The sequence below is a fragment of the Anomaloglossus baeobatrachus genome, chromosome 2 (assembly GCF_048569485.1).
Source record: "Anomaloglossus baeobatrachus isolate aAnoBae1 chromosome 2, aAnoBae1.hap1, whole genome shotgun sequence".
NCBI lineage: Eukaryota > Metazoa > Chordata > Amphibia > Anura > Aromobatidae > Anomaloglossus > Anomaloglossus baeobatrachus.
In genome coordinates, this window is record NC_134354.1 from 716,054,599 (window position 1) to 716,074,201 (window position 19,603).

Consider the following 19,603-nt stretch of genomic DNA (forward strand, 5'->3'; position numbering starts at 1 on the left):
AGCCAGGTGGTCCTTGTTCTTTGCCCGGTTCGACTTCCAGCTTCATTTCCGACCCGCAAACAAGAATGTACGCGCTGATGCCTTGTCTAGGTCTTTCGTGCCCATGGAACAGGAGGAAGAGACATCTCAACCCATCATCTGTCCAAGCAAGATTATTCCGGTGACTCCTGTCACCCTGGCCCAGATACCGCCCGGGAAGACCTATGTCTCTGAGACAGACAGGCAAAAAGTGTTACACTGGGGTCATGCCTCGAAAACAGCCGGTCATGCAGGTCAGAAGAAAACATGGAGCGCTATTGTACGTCATTACTGGTGGCCATCCCTGCGCACGGACGTCGCCTCTTTTGTCTCTGCCTGCTCCTCCTGTGCCAGGAACAAGACACCCAAACACCTGCCATACGGCCGTCTTCTGCCTCTGCCCATACCCTCAGTTCCCTGGCAACACATAGCGATGGACTTTATTACGGACTTGCCATTGTCCTCCGGACACACAGTCATATGGGTCGTGGTGGATCGATTCTCTAAAATGGCCCATTTCGTTCCTATGGCTGGATTGCCCTCTGCTCAGGAACTCGCGGACGCCTATATACATCACATCTTCCGCTTGCATGGCTTCCCATCACACATCGTGTCCGACAGAGGAACTCAGTTTACCTCCCGCTTCTGGAGGGCTCTCTGCAAACATCTGGGAGTGACTCTAGACTTTTCATCTGCCTACCATCCTCAGTCTAATGGCCAAGTGGAGAGGATCAATCAAATATTGACATCTTTCTTACGTCACTACGTGAACGCCCATCATGACGATTGGTCCACGCTTCTTCCTTGGGCAGAATTCTCCCATAATCACCACATCAGTGAGTCGTCCTCCAGCTCTCCCTTCCATGTCGTTTACGGACTCCAGCCCTCCGTCCCATTGCCGGTATCCCCTTCTTCGGATGTCCCTGCTGCTGATACTGTAGCCCGTGACTTTGCAACCATTTGGGACTCTGTCAAGGCGTCCCTTGGGCGTGCTTCCCTACGGATGAAACGACACGCAGACAAGAGACGTCTGGACCCTCCGTGTTTCTCTCCTGGAGATCTCGTCTGGCTTGCTTCCAAGTACGTCCGCTTGAAGATACCATCATACAAGCTGGGTCCTCGCTACATCGGGCCGTTTAAAGTCCTCAACAAGATCAATGAGGTCTCCTACAAGCTACAGCTCCCGGCCACGATGAGGATACCCAACTCATTCCACGTCTCCCTGCTCAAGCCGGTTGTCCTTGGTCCCTTCTCCGCTGCTGCCAGTCCGGCTCCTCCACCTATTGCCGATGACGACATCTATGCGGTAAGGGATATCGTGGCCATGAAGACCGTACGAGGTCGACAGTTCTTCCTGGTGGACTGGGAGGGGTATGGTCCTGAGGATAGGTCCTGGGAGCCCAGGGAGAACGTGGGCACTCCTCTGATCCGTGCCTTCATGTCCCGGTTGCGGGGAGGGGGGCGTGGGGGGGGGTACTGTCACGCTCCCCGGGTCCTCGGCTCCCCTCCCCGGGTCCTCTGCTCCGCTCCCCGGGTCCTCAGCTCCGCTCCCCGGCTCACCTGCCACGCTCCCCGCTCTCCAGCCTCCGGTGCCCGTCCTTCCCAGGCCCCCTGGTCTCCGATCCCGGCGTCCGACGGCTTCCCAGGTCCTGGCCGGCTCCCCTGCGTCCTCCTCTCAGCTTCCTTCCCTGGCTTCTGGCACCCGGGCCGCGCGCATGCGCATTAGGGCGCGCGCGCGGTCACTGACCCTTTCTTAAAGGGCCAGCGTCCATTAACAGGAAATGATGCAGAACAGGTACAGGGTATAAAGGGGTTATTGTCCAAGGGGGCGGGGCCTGATCTTCGTGTTTTCCCAAGCTAGGAGTCAGGTCTCCTTGTGTTTTGTGAGATACTTACCTCTCTATCTTCTAGAGCCGATCCTGCATCGCCATCCGGTCCTGCGGTACCTCGAACCCCGAACGCTGCCCATCTGCCATCCTGACAGTCCGTACCATCTCGGATCCCTGCGGTGACCCGTCATCTCGCTCCAACGGTTCCGGACCCCGCCTGACACCATCACGGCTTCCGAACCTGAGATCCGTCACCCGGACCACCATCAGTGACCTCGTGGTCCCAGGGACTTCTCCGTATTCTCCCAGTGCACGGACTGTCCTGCTACCTACAGTGCTCCGGCTGCCGGACTCCTTTCCCTCATCCGGGAGTTCAGCCCAGTGGATCCACCTCCAGGGTCTACCCGTCCATCTGGCCCTAACAGTATTCAGGATTACTTCAAATTCATACAATCCGAGGGTCATGTAGGTAGTGCAGCAAGAAGGCGCTCATGTGTCTTGTGCATCCAGGAGGACCAAGTCCTTGGTGTGTTGGTGGCAGACAGGTGAGAATCGTGCCTCCTTCCTCTGCCCCCTCCCCACAACCTCGCACAACCGAAATGTGAGCAAGCTCTCACTCATCTGCTGAGTCTTCCATGCCCATCGCCAGTTCGTCCTCCATTTCTTCATGGGCTCCTGCACCTTCCTCAACACTTTTTGCTGATACTATGCGCCCTTGTTAATCCCTCTCCCTCACCATGACTGCCGCCTAGGTGCCCCTGACCATCTGGACCTCGTAGATCTTGTTATCCCTTCCGCATATGACTCCTCCTGTACTTCCTCCCCTTCCTCTTGTCCCAACACCTGACTCCGAATAATAATTACAGTGTGCTCCATCATGTAGATGACCAGAATTGTCACGCTGAGAATGACATTGCCAGTGCTAAACATCTTCGTCGACATTTGTAAACTGTGTAGCAGGGTGCATAGGTCCTTGATCTGACACCACTCCAGCAGCGTGATCTGCACCACCTCTTGATCAAGTTATCCCAGGCTATATGTCATACCGTATTTCAGCAGGGCTCTGCGGTGCTGCCACACACGCTGCAACATGTGCATATTCCAATTCCTGCGTGTGGGCACATCGCATTTCCGGCGTTTAACTGCCAGACCCTAAGACTTCCGGAGTGATGAAAGTTGTTGAGCTGCTGTGTGCGCACGATGGAAGTGAGCACATAGCGAGCGTGCCCGCTGCACAAGGCCATGTAGGCCGGGATGGTGTTTTAAAAATTGCTGGAGAATTAGGTTCAACACGTGAGCCATACAATTCACGTGTGTCACATTGCCCTGAGGATGGCCCGCAGCCAGGTTTGCATCATTGCCGCACACGGCTGTTAAGTCACCAACGGAGTACGCTCCGTCAATTTGTACTCCGGTCGCCTGGTGACAACGTGTTCCTTTCATGCATAGTGCTGATGATGGGAGAGGAGTCGATGCCAGCGGCGCAGGTGGACGCAGGTTATGCTCACCCACTGGGCTGCATTACCTTGACAGATGCAGAATCTCTGGCTGAATGTAGCTGGTGGGTATCTCACAGATGAAATACCATCATTCAGCTACAACCAATGGGAAGACACCACACCCTTTTTTATGCCCATCCTGTCTGCAGACCACTGCCAGACATAGCTATGAACCTCTGGTTAATTTTACCGCCAGTTCAGTTTTATGATTTTGTGTGCTTGTTACCTGACTACTTTTCCTGCTTGCTGTTTATGTACCTTGTTGGCCGATCCGCATTTCACCTCTGCTTGTTTTCTGATTAAGTCCTGGCCGTCCCATTCTGTTCCTGTTCCTCAATTAATGTTTTGACCCTGCCTGACTACTATTCTCTGGAACTGCAGCCTTCCACAGGTATTGATCACCTTGGGCCCTGTGTAATTCCTAATCCCTGTATAGGGGTTAAAGGGTTTCAGGGTTCTAGGGGTCCTGCTTGGTGAGTGGCTTCCCTCTAGCCTATCATTAACAGCCCATCTGAGTGTGTGGATCAAGGAAGGCGTTACACCGTGCTCTCTGCAGAAGGCCATGTGGGCCAGGATAGTGCTTTAAAAATTGCTGGACAACCAGGTTCAACACGTGAACCACACAAGGCACGTGTGTCACATTGTCACAGCGAAGGGCCGCACCCATGTTTGCATCATTGTCGCACCCGGCCTTCCCTGGCTGCTGGTTGAGTGGAGACAACCATTGATGAAACTCGGTCTCCAGAGCTAACCGTCCACAACTTCTCAGCGGTGTGACTCACATTTCCCATACATTTCAAAGTAAACCTTTGACCGCCTGATGGCATTGAGCTCTGCTGCCAGCATAGTAAGGAGGTGTGTGGTAGTCCTTGTGCGCAGTTACAAGGAAGGGTGGCCTGACCACACAAGGTTTGCGCCAAGGTGGAGGACCCACACGAGGTTGAAGAGGCAGAAGCAGTGTATTAACTTCTACATACAGAAGAAGGATTGACACAACTCGTGGGGATGGCAAGACTTGTACAGCAGACCCTTCTCCATCTCTCCCCACAGTAACCCATTGCCCAGTCAGCGACATGTAACGCCCCTGTCCATGCTTACTGGGCCAATTATCTGTGGTGAAATGCACCCTGTCACACAGAGTTTCTCAAGGAATCAGTGATGTTTAGTGCGACATGCTGGTGTAGCGCGTGCACGCCTTTGTTGGAGAAGGAGTGGCGCCTGGGCATCGGCTCTTGGGGCACTGCGATGGGCATAAGGTCTCGAAAATCCTCGGTTAAAAAGGTTGGAAAGGCAGCATTTTGGTAGCCAACAGTTTCCAGATGCTGAAAGTCAACCTCTAAGCCATGTCATGCCCTTCTAAAAGCATGTAAAACACAGTAAGGGGACTCCAACCACAGTCTCCCTCGTTGCCACTAATTGGGCCACACACACCCCATTTGACTGGCATCAGTTGACCTTCCCTTTTGAAAAAGAAAAAGATGCTTGGCATGAAGCACTCTCAAAAATACGCGTGCCTTTCCCGTCCCCTGGCTGACCCAGGGGAAGAAAAGTCCTCTGAGAGCCATGACTTGTTCATCTTGGTTCTTTTAGAAACACAGCGAGGGGACTCCAACCACAGTCTCCCTCGTTGCCACTAACTGGGCCACACACACCCCACTTGACTGGCATCAGTTGACCCCCCCTTTTGAAAAAGAAAAAGATGCTTGGCATGAAGCACTCTCAAAAATACGCGTGCCTTTCCCGTCCCCTGGCTGACCCAGGGGAAGAAAAGTCCTCTGAGAGCCATGACTTGTTCATCTTGGTTCTTTTAGAAACACAGCGAGGGGACTCCAACCACAGTCTCCCTCGTTTCCACTAACTGGGCCACACACACCCCACTTGACTGGCATCAGTTGACCTTCCCTTTTGAAAAAGAAAAAGATGCTTGGCATGAAGCACTCTCAAAAATACGCGTGCCTTTCCCGTCCCCTGGCTGACCCAGGGGAAGAAAAGTCCTCTGAGAGCCATGACTTGTTCATCTTGGTTCTTTTAGAAACACAGCGAGGGGACTCCAACCACAGTCTCCCTCGTTGCCACTAACTGGGCCACACACACCCCACTTGACTGGCATCAGTTGACCTTCCCTTTTGAAAAAGAAAAAGATGCTTGGCATGAAGCACTCTCAAAAACACGCATGCCTTTCCCATCCCCTGGCTGATCCAGGGGAAGAAAAGTCCTCTGAGAGCCATGACTTGTTCATCTTGTTTCTTTTAGAAACACAGCGAGGGGACTCCAACCACAGTCTCCCTCGTTGCCACTAATTGGGCCACACACACCCCACTTGACTGGCATCAGTTGACCCCCCCTTTTGAAAAAGAAAAAGATGCTTGGCATGAAGCACTCTCAAAAATACGCGTGCCTTTCCCGTCCCCTGGCTGACCCAGGGGAAGAAAAGTCCTCTGAGAGCCATGACTTGTTCATCTTGGTTCTTTTAGAAACACAGCGACGGGACTCCAACCACAGTCTCCCTCGTTGCCACTAATTGGGCCACACACACCCCACTTGACTGGCATCAGTTGACCCCCCCTTTTGAAAAAGAAAAAGATGCTTGGCATGAAGCACTCTCAAAAATACGCGTGCCTTTCCCGTCCCCTGGCTGACCCAGGGGAAGAAAAGTCCTCTGAGAGCCATGACTTGTTCATCTTGGTTCTTTTAGAAACACAGCGAGGGGACTCCAACCACAGTCTCCCTCGTTTCCACTAACTGGGCCACACACACCCCACTTGACTGGCATCAGTTGACCTTCCCTTTTGAAAAAGAAAAAGATGCTTGGCATGAAGCACTCTCAAAAATACGCGTGCCTTTCCCGTCCCCTGGATGACCCAGGGGAAGAAAAGTCCTCTGAGAGCCATGACTTGTTCATCTTGGTTCTTTTAGAAACACAGCGAGGGGACTCCAACCACAGTCTCCCTCGTTTCCACTAACTGGGCCACACACACCCCACTTGACTGGCATCAGTTGACCCCCCCTTTTGAAAAAGAAAAAGATGCTTGGCATGAAGCACTCTCAAAAATACGCGAGCCTTTCCCGTCCCCTGGATGACCCAGGGGAAGAAAAGTCCTCTGAGAGCCATGACTTGTTCATCTTGGTTCTTTTAGAAACACAGCGAGGGGACTCCAACCACAGTCTCCCTCGTTTCCACTAACTGGGCCACACACACCCCACTTGACTGGCATCAGTTGACCTTCCCTTTTGAAAAAGAAAAAGATGCTTGGCATGAAGCACTCTCAAAAATAGGCGTGCCTTTCCCGTCCCCTGGCTGACCCAGGGGAAGAAAAGTCCTCTGAGAGCCATGACTTGTTCATCTTGGTTCTTTTAGAAACACAGCGAGGGGACTCCAACCACAGTCTCCCTCGTTGCCACTAATTGGGCCACACACACCCCACTTGACTGGCATCAGTTGACCCCCCCTTTTGAAAAAGAAAAAGATGCTTGGCATGAAGCACTCTCAAAAATACGCGTGCCTTTCCCGTCCCCTGGCTGACCCAGGGGAAGAAAAGTCCTCTGAGAGCCATGACTTGTTCATCTTGGTTCTTTTAGAAACACAGCGAGGGGACTCCAACCACAGTCTCCCTCGTTGCCACTAACTGGGCCACACACACCCCACTTGACTGGCATCAGTTGACCTTCCGTTTTGAAAAAGAAAAAGATGCTTGGCATGAAGCACTCTCAAAAATACGCGTGCCTTTCCCATCCCCTGGCTGACCCAGGGGAAGAAAAGTCCTCTGAGAGCCATGACTTGTTCATCTTGGTTCTTTTAGAAACACAGCGAGGGGACTCCAACCACAGTCTCCCTCGTTGCCACTAACTGGGCCACACACACCCCACTTGACTGGCATCAGTTGACCTTCCCTTTTGAAAAAGAAAAAGATGCTTGGCATGAAGCACTCTCAAAAATACGCGTGCCTTTCCCGTCCCCTGGCTGACCCAGGGGAAGAAAAGTCCTCTGAGAGCCATGTCCACATTGTCAGTGGACAGACACATGTGCTTATCTGCCAGCAGACCCCCAGCAGCACTGAAGACAGGTTCCGAGAGAACGCTGGCTGCAGGACACGACAAGATCCCCAAGGCGTACGTGGCGAGCTCAGGCAATTTATCAAGATTGGAAGCCTAAAATGAGCAGGGCTCAAGTTGCACAATAATGGAATCGATGTTTCCTTGCATATACTCATATATCTGTGTGTCCTCCTCTTTTTCCTTGTCCAGCTGTTTTGTTTTCGCATGAGTATATGCCCTTGTCACTTTCCCATGTGTTTGTGTTGTGTTGTGAGTTGTTTGTCACCTTTTGGACACCTTTGAGGGTGTTTTCTAGGTGTTTTTCTGTGTTTGTGATTGCCTGCCATTGTTTCCTATGCGGTTCGAGTTCGGTTCGTCGAACGTTCGACGAGCCGAACTCGGACGGGAGTTCCGTTCGGCGAACCGACCTCGAGCCGAACCGGGACCGGTTCGCTCATCTCTACTCATCACTAGTTACGAGTACCAAGCACCCGAGCATGGTAGTGCCCGCTCATCACTAGTAGCGAGTGCTGAGTACCCGAGCATGGTAGTGCTCGCTCATCACTAGATACAAGTACTGAACATACGAGCATGGTAGTGCTCGCTCATCAACAGTTACGAGTACCGAGCACCGAGCATGGTAGTGCACGCTCATCACTAGTTACCAGTACCCAGCACCTGAAAATGGTAGTGCTCACTAGAGATGAGCGAACCGGTCCCGGTTCGGCTCGAGGTCGGTTCGCCGAACGGAACTCCCGTTCGAGTTCGGTTCGTCGAATGTTCGACGAACCGAACTCGAACTGCATAGGAAACAATGGCAGGCAATCACAAACACATAAAAACACCTAGAAAACACCCTCAAAGGTGTCCAAAAGGTGATAAACAACTCACAACACAACACAAACACTTAGGAAAGTGACAAGGACATATACTCATGCGAAAACAAAAGAGCTGGACAAGGAAAAAGAGGAGGAGACACCGATATATGAGTATATGCAAGGAAAGATCGATGCCATTACTGTGCAACTTGAGCCCTGCTCATTTTAAGCTTCCAATCTGGATAAATTGCCTGAGCTCGACACGTACGCCTTGGGGATCTTGTCGTGTCCTGCAGCCAGCATTCTCTCGGAACCTGTCTTCAGTGCTGCTGGGGGTCTGCTGGCAGATAAGCACACATGTCTGTCCACTGACAATGTGGACATGTCTCTCAGAGGACTTTTCTTCCCCTGGGTCAGCCAGGGGAGGTGAAAGGCACGCGTATTTTTGAGAGTGCTTCATGCAAAGCATCTTTTTCATCTTGAAAATTGGGTCAACTGATGCCAGTCAAGTGGGGTGTGTGTGGCACAATTAGTGGAAACGAGGGAGACTGTGGTTGGAGTCCCCTCGCTGTGTTTCTAAAAGAACCAAGATGAACAAGTCATGGCTCTCAGAGGACTTTTCTTCCCCTGGGTCAGCCAGGGGACGGGAAAGACACGCGTATTTTTGAGAGTGCTTCATGCCAAGCATCTTTTTCTTTTACAAAAGGGGGTTAACTGATGCCAGTCAAGTGGGGTGTGTGTGGCCCAGTTAGTGGAAACGAGGGAGACTGTGGTTGGAGTCCCCTCTCTGTGTTTCTAAAAGAACCAAGATGAACAAGTCATGGCTCTCAGAGGACTTTTCTTCCCCTGGGTCAGCCAGGGGACGGGAAAGGCACGCGTATTTTTGAGAGTGCTTCATGCAAAGCATCTTTTTCTTTTTCAAAAGGGGGGTCATTTGATGCCAGTCAAGTGGGGTGTGTGTGGCCCAGTTAGTGGAAACGAGGGAGACTGTGGTTGGAGTCCCCTCGCTGTGTTTCTAAAAGAACCAAGATGAACAAGTCATGGCTCTCAGAGGACTTTTCTTCCCCTGGGTCAGCCTGGGGACGGGAAAGGCACGCGTATTTTTGAGAGTGCTTCATGCAAAGCATCTTTTTCATCTTGAAAATTGGGTCAACTGATGCCAGTCAAGTGGGGTGTGTGTGGCCCAGTTAGTGGAAACGAGGGAGACTGTGGTTGGAGTCCCCTCGCTGTGTTTCTAAAAGAACCAAGATGAACAAGTCATGGCTCTCAGAGGACTTTTCTTTCCCTGGGTCAGCCAGGGGACGGGAAAGGCACGCGTATTTTTGAGAGTGCTTCATGCAAAGCATCTTTTTCATCTTGAAAATTGGGTCAACTGATGCCAGTCAAGTGGGGTGTGTGTGGCCCAGTTAGTGGAAACGAGGGAGACTGTGGTTGGAGTCCCCTCGCTGTGTTTCTAAAAGAACCAAGATGAACAAGTCATGGCTCTCAGAGGACTTTTCTTCCCCTGGGTCAGCCAGGGGACGGGAAAGGCACGCGTATTTTTGATAGTGCTTCATGCAAAGCATCTTTGTAAGCTTGAAAATGGGGGTCAACTGATGCCAGTCAAGTGGGGTGTGTGTGGCCCAATTAGTGGCAACGAGGGAGACTGTGGTTGGAGTCCCCTTACTGTGTTTTACATGCTTTTAGAAGGGCATGACATGGCTTAGAGGTTGACTTTCAGCATCTGGAAACTGTTGGCTACCAAAATGCTGCCTTTCCAACCTTTTAAACGAGGATTTTTGAGACCTTATGCCCATCGCAGTGCCCCAAGAGCCGATGCCCAGGCGCCACTCCTTCTCCAACAAAGGCGTGCACGCGCTACACCAGCATGTCGCACTAAACATCACTGATTCCTTGAGAAACTCTGTGTGACAGGGTGCATTTCACCACAGATAATTGGCCCAGTAAGCATGGACAGGGGCGTTACATGTCGCTGACTGGGCAATGGGTTACTGTGGGGAGAGATGGAGAAGGGTCTGCTGTACAAGTCTTGCCATCCCCACGAGTTGTGTCAATCCTTCTTCTGTATGTAGAAGTTAATACACTGCTTCTGCCTCTTCAACCTCGTGTGGGTCCTCCACCTTGGCGCAAACCTTGTGTGGTCAGGCCACCCTTCCTTGTAACTGCGCACAAGGAATACCACACACCTCCTTACTATGCTGGCAGCAGAGCTCAATGCCATCAGGTGGTCAAAGGTTTACTTTGAAATGTATGGGAAATGTGAGTCACACCGCTGAGAAGTTGTGGACGGTTAGCTCTGGAGACCGAGTTTCATCAATGGTTGTCTCCACTCAACCAGCAGCCAGGGAAGGCCGGGTGCGACAATGATGCAAACATGGGTGCGGCCCTTTGCTGTGACAATGTGACACACGTGCCTTGTGTGGTTCACGTGTTGAACCTGGTTGTCCAGCAATTTTTAAAGCACTATCCTGGCCCACATGGCCTTCTGCAGAGAGCACGGTGTAACGCCTTCCTTGATCCACACACTCAGATGGGCTGTAAATGATAGGCTAGAGGGAAGCCACTCACCAAGCAGGACCCCTAGAACCCTGAAACCCTTTAACCCCTATACAGGGATTAGGAATTACACAGGGCCCAAGGTGATCAATACCTGTGGAAGGCTGCAGTTCCAGAGAATAGTAGTCAGGCAGGGTCAAAACATTAATTGAGGAACAGGAACAGAATGGGACGGCCAGGACTTAATCAGAAAACAAGCAGAGGTGAAATGCGGATTGGCAAACAAGGTACATAAACAGCAAGCAGGAAAAGTAGTCAGGTAACAAGCACACAAAATCATAAAACTGAACTGGGGGTAAAAGTAACCAGAGGTTCATAGCTATGTCTGGCAGTGGTCTGCAGACAGAATGGGCATAAAAAAGGGTGTGGTGTCTTCCCATTGGTTGTAGCTGAATGATGGTATTTCATCTGTGAGATACCCACCAGCTACATTCAGCCAGAGATTCTGCATCTGTCAAGGTAATGCAGCCCAGTGGGTGAGCATAACCTGCGTCCACCTGCGCCGCTGGCATCGACTCCTCTCCCATCATCAGCACTATGCATGAAAGGAACGCGTTGTCACCTGGCGACCGGAGTACAAATTGACGGAGCGGACTCCGTTGGTGACTTAACAGCCGTGTGCGGCAATGATGCAAACCTGGCTGCGGGCCATCGTCAGGGCAATGTGACACACGTGCCTTGTATGGCTCACGTGTTGAACCTAATTCTCCAGCAATTTTTAAAACACCATCCCGGCCTACATGGCCTTGTGCAGCGGGCACGCTCGCTATGTGCTCACTTCCATCGTGCGCACACAGCAGCTCAACAACTTTCGTCGCTACAGAAGTCTTTAGGTCTGGTGGTTAAACGCCTGAAATGCGATGTGCCGACACGCAGGAATTTGAATCTGCACATGTTGCAGCGTCTGTGGCAGCACCGCCGAACCCTGCTGCAATACGTTATGACATATAGCCTGGGATAACTTGATCCAGAGGTGGTGCAGATCACGCTGCTGGAGTGGTTTCAGATCAAGGACCTATGCACCCTGCTACACAGTTTCCAAATGTCGACGAAGATGTTTAGCACTGGCAATGTCATTCTCAGCGTGACAATTCTGGTCATCTACAAGCTGGAGCACACTGTAATTATTATTCGGAGTCAGGTGTTGGGACAAGAGGAAGGGGAGGAAGTACAGGAGGAGTCATATGCGGAAGTGATAACAAGATCTACGAGGTCCAGATGGTCAGCGGCACCTAGGCGGCAGTCATGGTGAGGGAGAGGGATTAACAAGGGCGCATAGTATCAGCAAAAAGTGTTGAGGAAGGTGCAGGAGCCCATGAAGAAATGGAGGACGAACTAGCGATGGGCATGGAAGACTCAGCAGATGAGTGAGAGCTTGCTCACATTTCGGTTGTGCGACGTTGTGGGGAGAGGGCAGAGGAAGGAGGCACGATTCTCACCTGTCTGCCACCAACACACCAAGGACTTGGTCCTCCTGGATGCACAAGACACATGAGCACCTTCTTGCTGCACTACCTACAACATGACCCTCGGATTGTACGAATTGAAAGTAATCCTGACTACTGGGTTGCCACACTGTTAGATCCCCGGTACAAGACAAAATTTGGCGAAATAATTCCTGCCATAGAAATGGACGCACGTATACAGGAGTATCTGCAGAAGGTGGTACGCAATCTTAGATCTGCTTTTCCACTAAACACCAGTGCTGCACAGAGTGAATCTCAACGCTTTGTCATGGATAGGAGGAAATGGTCTTTTACTTGTCCACATCTGAGGGACCGAGGGCTGGCTGCTGTGCTGAGATGGCGTTGAGTACGGTGTCCCTGCAGAGTTGCACTTTTGGTCATATACCAAAATGAGTTGAAAAAGGACAGATGCTGGTGGAAAGGGGAACAGGTGTGTTGGAAAGGGGAAAACAGTTTTGGTCCGTGGATTTGGTGGTTAAGCAACAGTAACATTTGCTGAAGAAACACCATCTGTTACAGTGGGACTGGCAGATTTGGATAAGGTGGTATATACTATGTTACCGCTATATAACGAAAATTAATAAGAAAAGAAAGAGAAAGGTATATATCCCCATCAGCAGTCAGTGTCCACCGTGCTCCCAGATGGAAAAGGAGAGGTTGGCAACTGGAAGGTTTGGTGGAGGATACAGAGCTGTGTGGCTATGAAACTAATAGTAGCCTGAACCGAGTTAGACGCCATTCGGATCTGGAGACTGGGAGCCCTGTTAGCGTCACAGGGTCCACATGCCCACCCAGCCCAGGAACTCCCTGTTAACAACACAGGGGCCATTGAGTACGCTGACCGTGTGCGTAGGGGCCACACCTGTGGACAGCAGGCGCATCAGCAGCAGCAGGCCTGTTAATGCCACTGGGCTGCACAAGCAGGACTGGTAGGACAGGAGCTGGTCTTAACCGTTCTGCGTTACCAACTGTGGTGGTGGCCTGCATCGACACCCTATCCCTGCCTACCTCTGGCCTAAAGCCGCAATGGGTTCAACACATGGAGGTGTGCTCTTTCGGAGCATAATAGAAGACTGCGCACCTCCTTGTTGGCTCCAGCCCCTTTTATAACCTGGGTCCGCCCCAAACCAGGGTGAACCACAATGCACCTCCTGGAGACAAAAGCAGAGTGACACGTCATGAGTGGCATAACTAGCGTCCTATTTGGAACCGCAACTTCAATGATGACCTCATGGCTGCCATGACCCAAACACCTCACCAGTCATCGTCTGACCATCAATAATGCGGTGACAAGTCATAGGGGTGGGCCTCTGCAAGCCATTTGGGAGTGGCCAGGCCACATCGTCAGGACACCTGAAGCCCTGTGGTCTATATGGGACCCCCACATCAGGGGCAGGGCCAAAGAGTTCATTACCGGACCTAGTCTCTGATGCAGTAAGTGCCTGAGCATGCTCAGTAGCATGAAATACAGTCTCTGAAAAAAGACTATCAGCTTTAGCATGGTGTCTAGGCACAAAACAGGACTTAGACCCGGCACGGAATGCAAGTACCTGTGCAAAGAGGCTTTTCGCACTAAGTGTGGGAGCATGCGCTGTATCCCGAAATGAAGACTTAGCCTTAGCAATGGCACAGTCAGGCAGAGCATACTCACTAGGCGAAACACTGTAGTTAGGCTGCGGCTGGGGTAAATCGGCACACGCATGCGAACTAGCTGCCTCTCCACATTTAGACGTGGAGGAGAAAGTAGCCAGCTGGACAACCCAAGGCACAGCCCTAAATGGCAGCTGACGCCTGGGCGCAAATGAAACCGCAGCAGGCTTCAGGTTACAGGTTTTGTAACAACAAATACCATCCAAAAGAACAGGTGTACTTCTTCCCATGGATAATCTGATATGATCCTTTTTTTCACTGACACAACCATCGCTAACAAATGTAGATGAGGCCAAAACAGCAGCTGCTTCAATGGATCTCAAATGCTCCATAAAGTGGCCTCTCCTCCACCCCAATTTCAAGATCCCAAATACTCCATTCCTCTGTGGTGTCAATCCAATCGCACTTGCTTCCTAACAGCTCTCAAGTTTCCACCAGCCCTGCTGAGTATGGGGTAACAGAGATGGTTGAGTTTGCATAGCTGTTCAGTCGCACTATAGCCTGGGAATCAGAGGTCTGCTCCAAAGCTGCAATGAGTACAGACAAGGAAGTTATTATTATTTTTATTATTATTGATTTATAGAGCACCATTGATTCCATGGTGCTGTACATGAGAAGGGGGTTACATACAGAATACATATACAAGTAACTATAGACAGACTGGTACAGAGGGAAGAGGGCCCTGCCCTTGCGGGATTACATTCTAAAGGATTTTTGGGAGGAGACAGTAGGAGTGGTTTAGGTTGAGCGTCAAGTACGTATAGTGGTGGTGTCATTGAAGGTTATAGTCATTTCTGAACAGATGAGTTTTCAGATTCAGTTTGAAGCTTGCGGGTGTAGCAGATAATCTGACGTGTTGAGGTAGCGAGTTCCATGAGACAGGGGAAATGATCTGCGCAGATGGCCAGAAGCTTTGTGAGTGGGATCCAGGCCCCGATGAAGAAGGTGCTGAGTCTAATCTACACCCTCATTTCCAAAAAGTAAATCCTCCTGGTGGAGACAATGGGGAACATGATGAGGAGCACAGATACCTGATTGGAATGACAACTTTACTATTCGGTCAGGGCAGGAAGAGGTTGTCTCGGAGGACTCAGGACGAGGGGAATGAAAACACACAGGGTTATTGATGAGGTTGGAGACCACACTTACTGTCAAACCAAAGTCAGCCAGTCGATGAGGTCAGCAGAGGTGGAGGAGGATGCTACTGACGACGAGGTTACGTTGCGTCTTCCTGGCCAGAGACAAAGTACTGGAAGCACGTCAACAACTGAATCCTGGACCACAACTTTGACTCTGAGCAGAAGTCGTGTTGGCTATGCAGGTCGCATGGGCTGTAAGCCTTGCCTAGCCTGTGAATTTTTGGACATCGCAAAGGATCACCCAAGTCATGAAATCTGTAAGATTTGTCAACAATCTGTAAGTAGAAGGCAAAAACTCACACCTTTGAGTAGTTCCTCCATGAAGTGTCACATGGATATGAATTGATAGCGTGAAGGTGTATTGCTCAGCTTTAGCCACTGTCAATGCAACATGCTAATTTGCCATTGCATGCATTGTTGCAGACTACACACAAGGGGCTGCTGTTATTTTGGATCTGCCTTTGTTTGGTCACTATAGCAATATCAAATTGCTCTTCGGGTGTGGACTTGGAGATGCTGTCTATGAACAGAAGGAAAAGCTAAAGGTGTGTGTTACAGCAAGGAGCCACCGCGGAAACACTTCGTTCAATTGTGAGGGGAGTCATGTTGTACTTTGATGATGAGCCCCGTAATGCCAGTGAGCAGCATCCTGTGCCACAGACCAACATTCTTACAGTGCTGTCTATACTGTTTACCGTGAGAGGAGCGTAAAGTCTGTATTTCTGGCAACTGGACATCAGAGTACCCGGGTACGGTAGGCTGTGCCCAGACAATTATGCGGGCACGCAACACTTTGTTTTATTAGCAAAACACATATCTGTTCTGGGTAGGCCGACTATTTATAGACAATAAGACTTGCTGCCTCTGCACTGTCAAATTGTCACATACAGTTTAAATCATAGAGGGACAGCAACATATGTTTGCATTGACTGTTGCTTTTCAAGATTTCCATGACTGTGTTGCAGAGCTGTGTGGTTTGCATTCACACTGTTATCATCTGCATTATCTGTGAGGCTTCAGCTAACAAGGGTATTCAGGGGGGGTAATGTGTTTTGTCTATGTTTAGGTAGGTAACTTGGAAGCTCTTGTGATGCGCCACTGGTAAGTCGTGTTCGCACACACACACACACACACACACACACGCACAAACACACAATTACTGCTACACAGAGGGATTAGCAGGTAGTAGGCAACAGAATAGATTGTTCAATTATTTAAATTGTATGCATGGTTCTTATTGTTTGTTTTGGTAAAGTTAAACAATCATTTATCAACCCAACTGCCTAGAGTCCTTTTCCTGTTGCCTGGTTTTGCTGCATACTGGGGAGCCCACCCTGTACACAACTTAATATGAAGCATAAGTCGCAATGTGAATTTCACTGTGCTACAATGCAGCCTGGCGTGCCTGTGCAACCACCGCCTGCCCCATCAAGTGCATCTGCGTGCTCTTCATCATCTGTGACTGTGGGGACAGCAGTCACACATGGTTTTTCACACTGAACTTCCACTCCTTTACCCGCAACAGGGAGTGTGATTGGCAGGTCATCACTTGTTTTGGAAGTGGAAACAGAAGGTATTGTTGAGCTGTCAGACATCGAGAGAACTATCATTGGATGCAGGCTACATTATATCCACGCCTGCACCTTCGTCACAGATTGGCTGGACTACCTGCAGTTAATAATTGCATTCCAGAAATGGAAAGGAGTGTAGAATGCACATGTGTTGTACCTTGCTTGGCAGCAAAGGAACACTAACTTAGTATTCCAGACAATTTTAGGATGGCAGAAAAAGAGTCAGCTCTTTGGGCAAATTAAATAGCGTGGCAAAAGTGGACAGATGGGTACAGGGGCCGTGTTCTGTGGGTACCAGGACAGTAAAAGAAGCCTCACTTTCTATCCCTCCTAATGATCAAATGCAGCAAGGAATTCCCTGAGTTTGCTATAAAATTAGCATAGCTAAATGTGCATGAGGGTAGAATGCAGAGGTGCTTGAGATTGCTTGGCACCAGTGGCACAATAAAGGAGTCCAACAGCCAGTTCTATGATGCCACTAAATGGCAGTATTTTTTGCTATCATTATAGCTTATTAAAAACAGAGCAGGAGGGTGTCATGCACAGGTGCTAGAAATAGCTTGGCACCAGTGGGGCACTAATGGAAAACAACAGCCAGTTCTATGATGCCACTAAATGGCAGTATTTTTTGCTATCATTATAGCTTATTAAAAACAGAGCAGGAGGGTGTCATGCACAGGTGCTAGAAATAGCTTGGCACCAGTGGGGCACTAATGGAATACAACAGCCAGTTCTATGATGCCACTAAATGGCAGTATTTTTTGCTATCATTATAGCTTATTAAAAACAGAGCAGGAGGGTGTCCTGCACAGGTGCTAGAAATAGCTTGGCACCAGTGGGGCACTAATGGAATACAACAGCCAGTTCTATGATGCCACTAAATGGCAGTATTTTTTGCTATCATTATAGCTTATTAAAAACAGAGCAGGAGGGTGTCCTGCACAGGTGCTAGAAATAGCTTGGCACCAGTGGGGCACTAATGGAAAACAACAGCCAGTTCTATGATGCCACTAAATGGCAGTATTTTTTGCTATCATTATAGCTTATTAAAAACAGAGCAGGAGGGTGTCATGCACAGGTGCTAGAAATAGCTTGGCACCAGTGGGGCACTAATGGAATACAACAGCCAGTTCTATGATGCCACTAAATGGCAGTATTTTTTGCTATCATTATAGCTTATTAAAAACAGAGCAGGAGGGTGTCCTGCACAGGTGCTAGAAATAGCTTGGCACCAGTGGGGCACTAATGGAATACAACAGCCAGTTCTATGATGCCACTAAATGGCAGTATTTTTTGCTATCATTATAGCTTATTAAAAACAGAGCAGGAGGGTGTCCTGCACAGGTGCTAGAAATAGCTTTGCACCAGTGGGGCACTAATGGAATACAACAGCCAGTTCTATGATGCCACTAAATGGCAGTATTTTTTGCTATCATTATAGCTTATTAAAAACAGAGCAGGAGGGTGTCCTGCACAGGTGCTAGAAATAGCTTGGCACCAGTGGGGCACTAATGGAATACAACAGCCAGTTATATGATGCCACTAAATGGCAGTATTTTTTGCTATCATTATAGCTTATTAAAAACAGAGCAGGAGGGTGTCCTGCACAGGTGCTAGAAATAGCTTGGCACCAGTGGGGCACTAATGGAATACAACAGCCAGTTCTATGATGCCACTAAATGGCAGTATTTTTTGCTATCATTATAGCTTATTAAAAACAGAGCAGGAGGGTGTCCTGCACAGGTGCTAGAAATAGCTTGGCACCAGTGGGGCACTAATGGAATACAACAGCCAGTTCTATGATGCCACTAAATGGCAGTATTTTTTGCTATCATTATAGCTTATTAAAAACAGAGCAGGAGGGTGTCCTGCACAGGTGCTGCACATAGATTTGCACCAGTGGGGCACTAATGGAATACAACAGCCAGTTCTATGATGCCACTAAATGGCAGTATTTTTTGCTATCATTATAGCTTATTAAAAACAGAGCAGGAGGGTGTCCTGCACAGGTGCTGCACATAGATTTGCACCAGTGGGGCACTAATGGAGTACAACAGCCACTTCTTGTATGCCACTAAGTTTACTCAATTTTTGGTATTATAATGTCTTAGTAAGTAACAATGAGTTTGAGTGTGCAATGCAGGCAGACGTGCTGCAAATATCTTTGCACTAGTGGGACTAGACAAAAGTCCAATAGCCACGTTTAGGATGCCACTAGGTACACTGAGTGTTTGCTAGTATAATGGCTTAGTTATAATGAGTTGGAGTGTGCAATGCAGGCAGACGTGCTGCAAATATCTTTGCACTAGTGGGACTAGACAAAAGTCCAATAGCCACGTTTAGGATGCCACTAGGTACACTGAGTGTTTGCTAGTATAATGGCTTAGTTATAATGAGTTGGAGTGTGCAATGCAGGCAGACGTGCTGCAAATGTCTTTGCACTAGTGGGACTAGACAAAAGTCCAATAGCCACGTTTAGGATGCCACTAGGTACACTGAGTATTTGCTAGTATAATGGCTTAGTTATGAGTTGGAGTGTGCAATGCAGGCAGACGTGCTGCAAATATCTTTGCACTAGTGGGACTAGACAAAAGTCCAATAGCCACGTTTAGGATGCCACTAGGTACACTGAGTGTTTGCTAGTATAATGGCTTAGTTATAATGAGTTGGAGTGTGCAATGCAGGCAGAGGTGCTGCAAATATCTTTGCACTAGTGGGACTATAGCAAAGTCCAATAGCCACGTTTAGGATGCCACTAGGTACACTCAGTGTTTGCTAGTATAATGGCTTAGTTATAATGAGTTGGAGTGTGCAGAGGACAGGAGGGTACAGTGCCAGGATTGTGGGGCTCTGGGTAGAGGAATGGAAGCCTGCCTTTCTATTCCCTCCTAATGGGGAAATGCAGCGACGAAATCCCTGACCTTAGCTACACAGACGCTGTCTCTGTTTTCAGGACCTGTCACCTATGGCTCTGACCCTGCCGGTATGAGCCCTTAAAAGGAATTATAGAAAGTGCTATCCC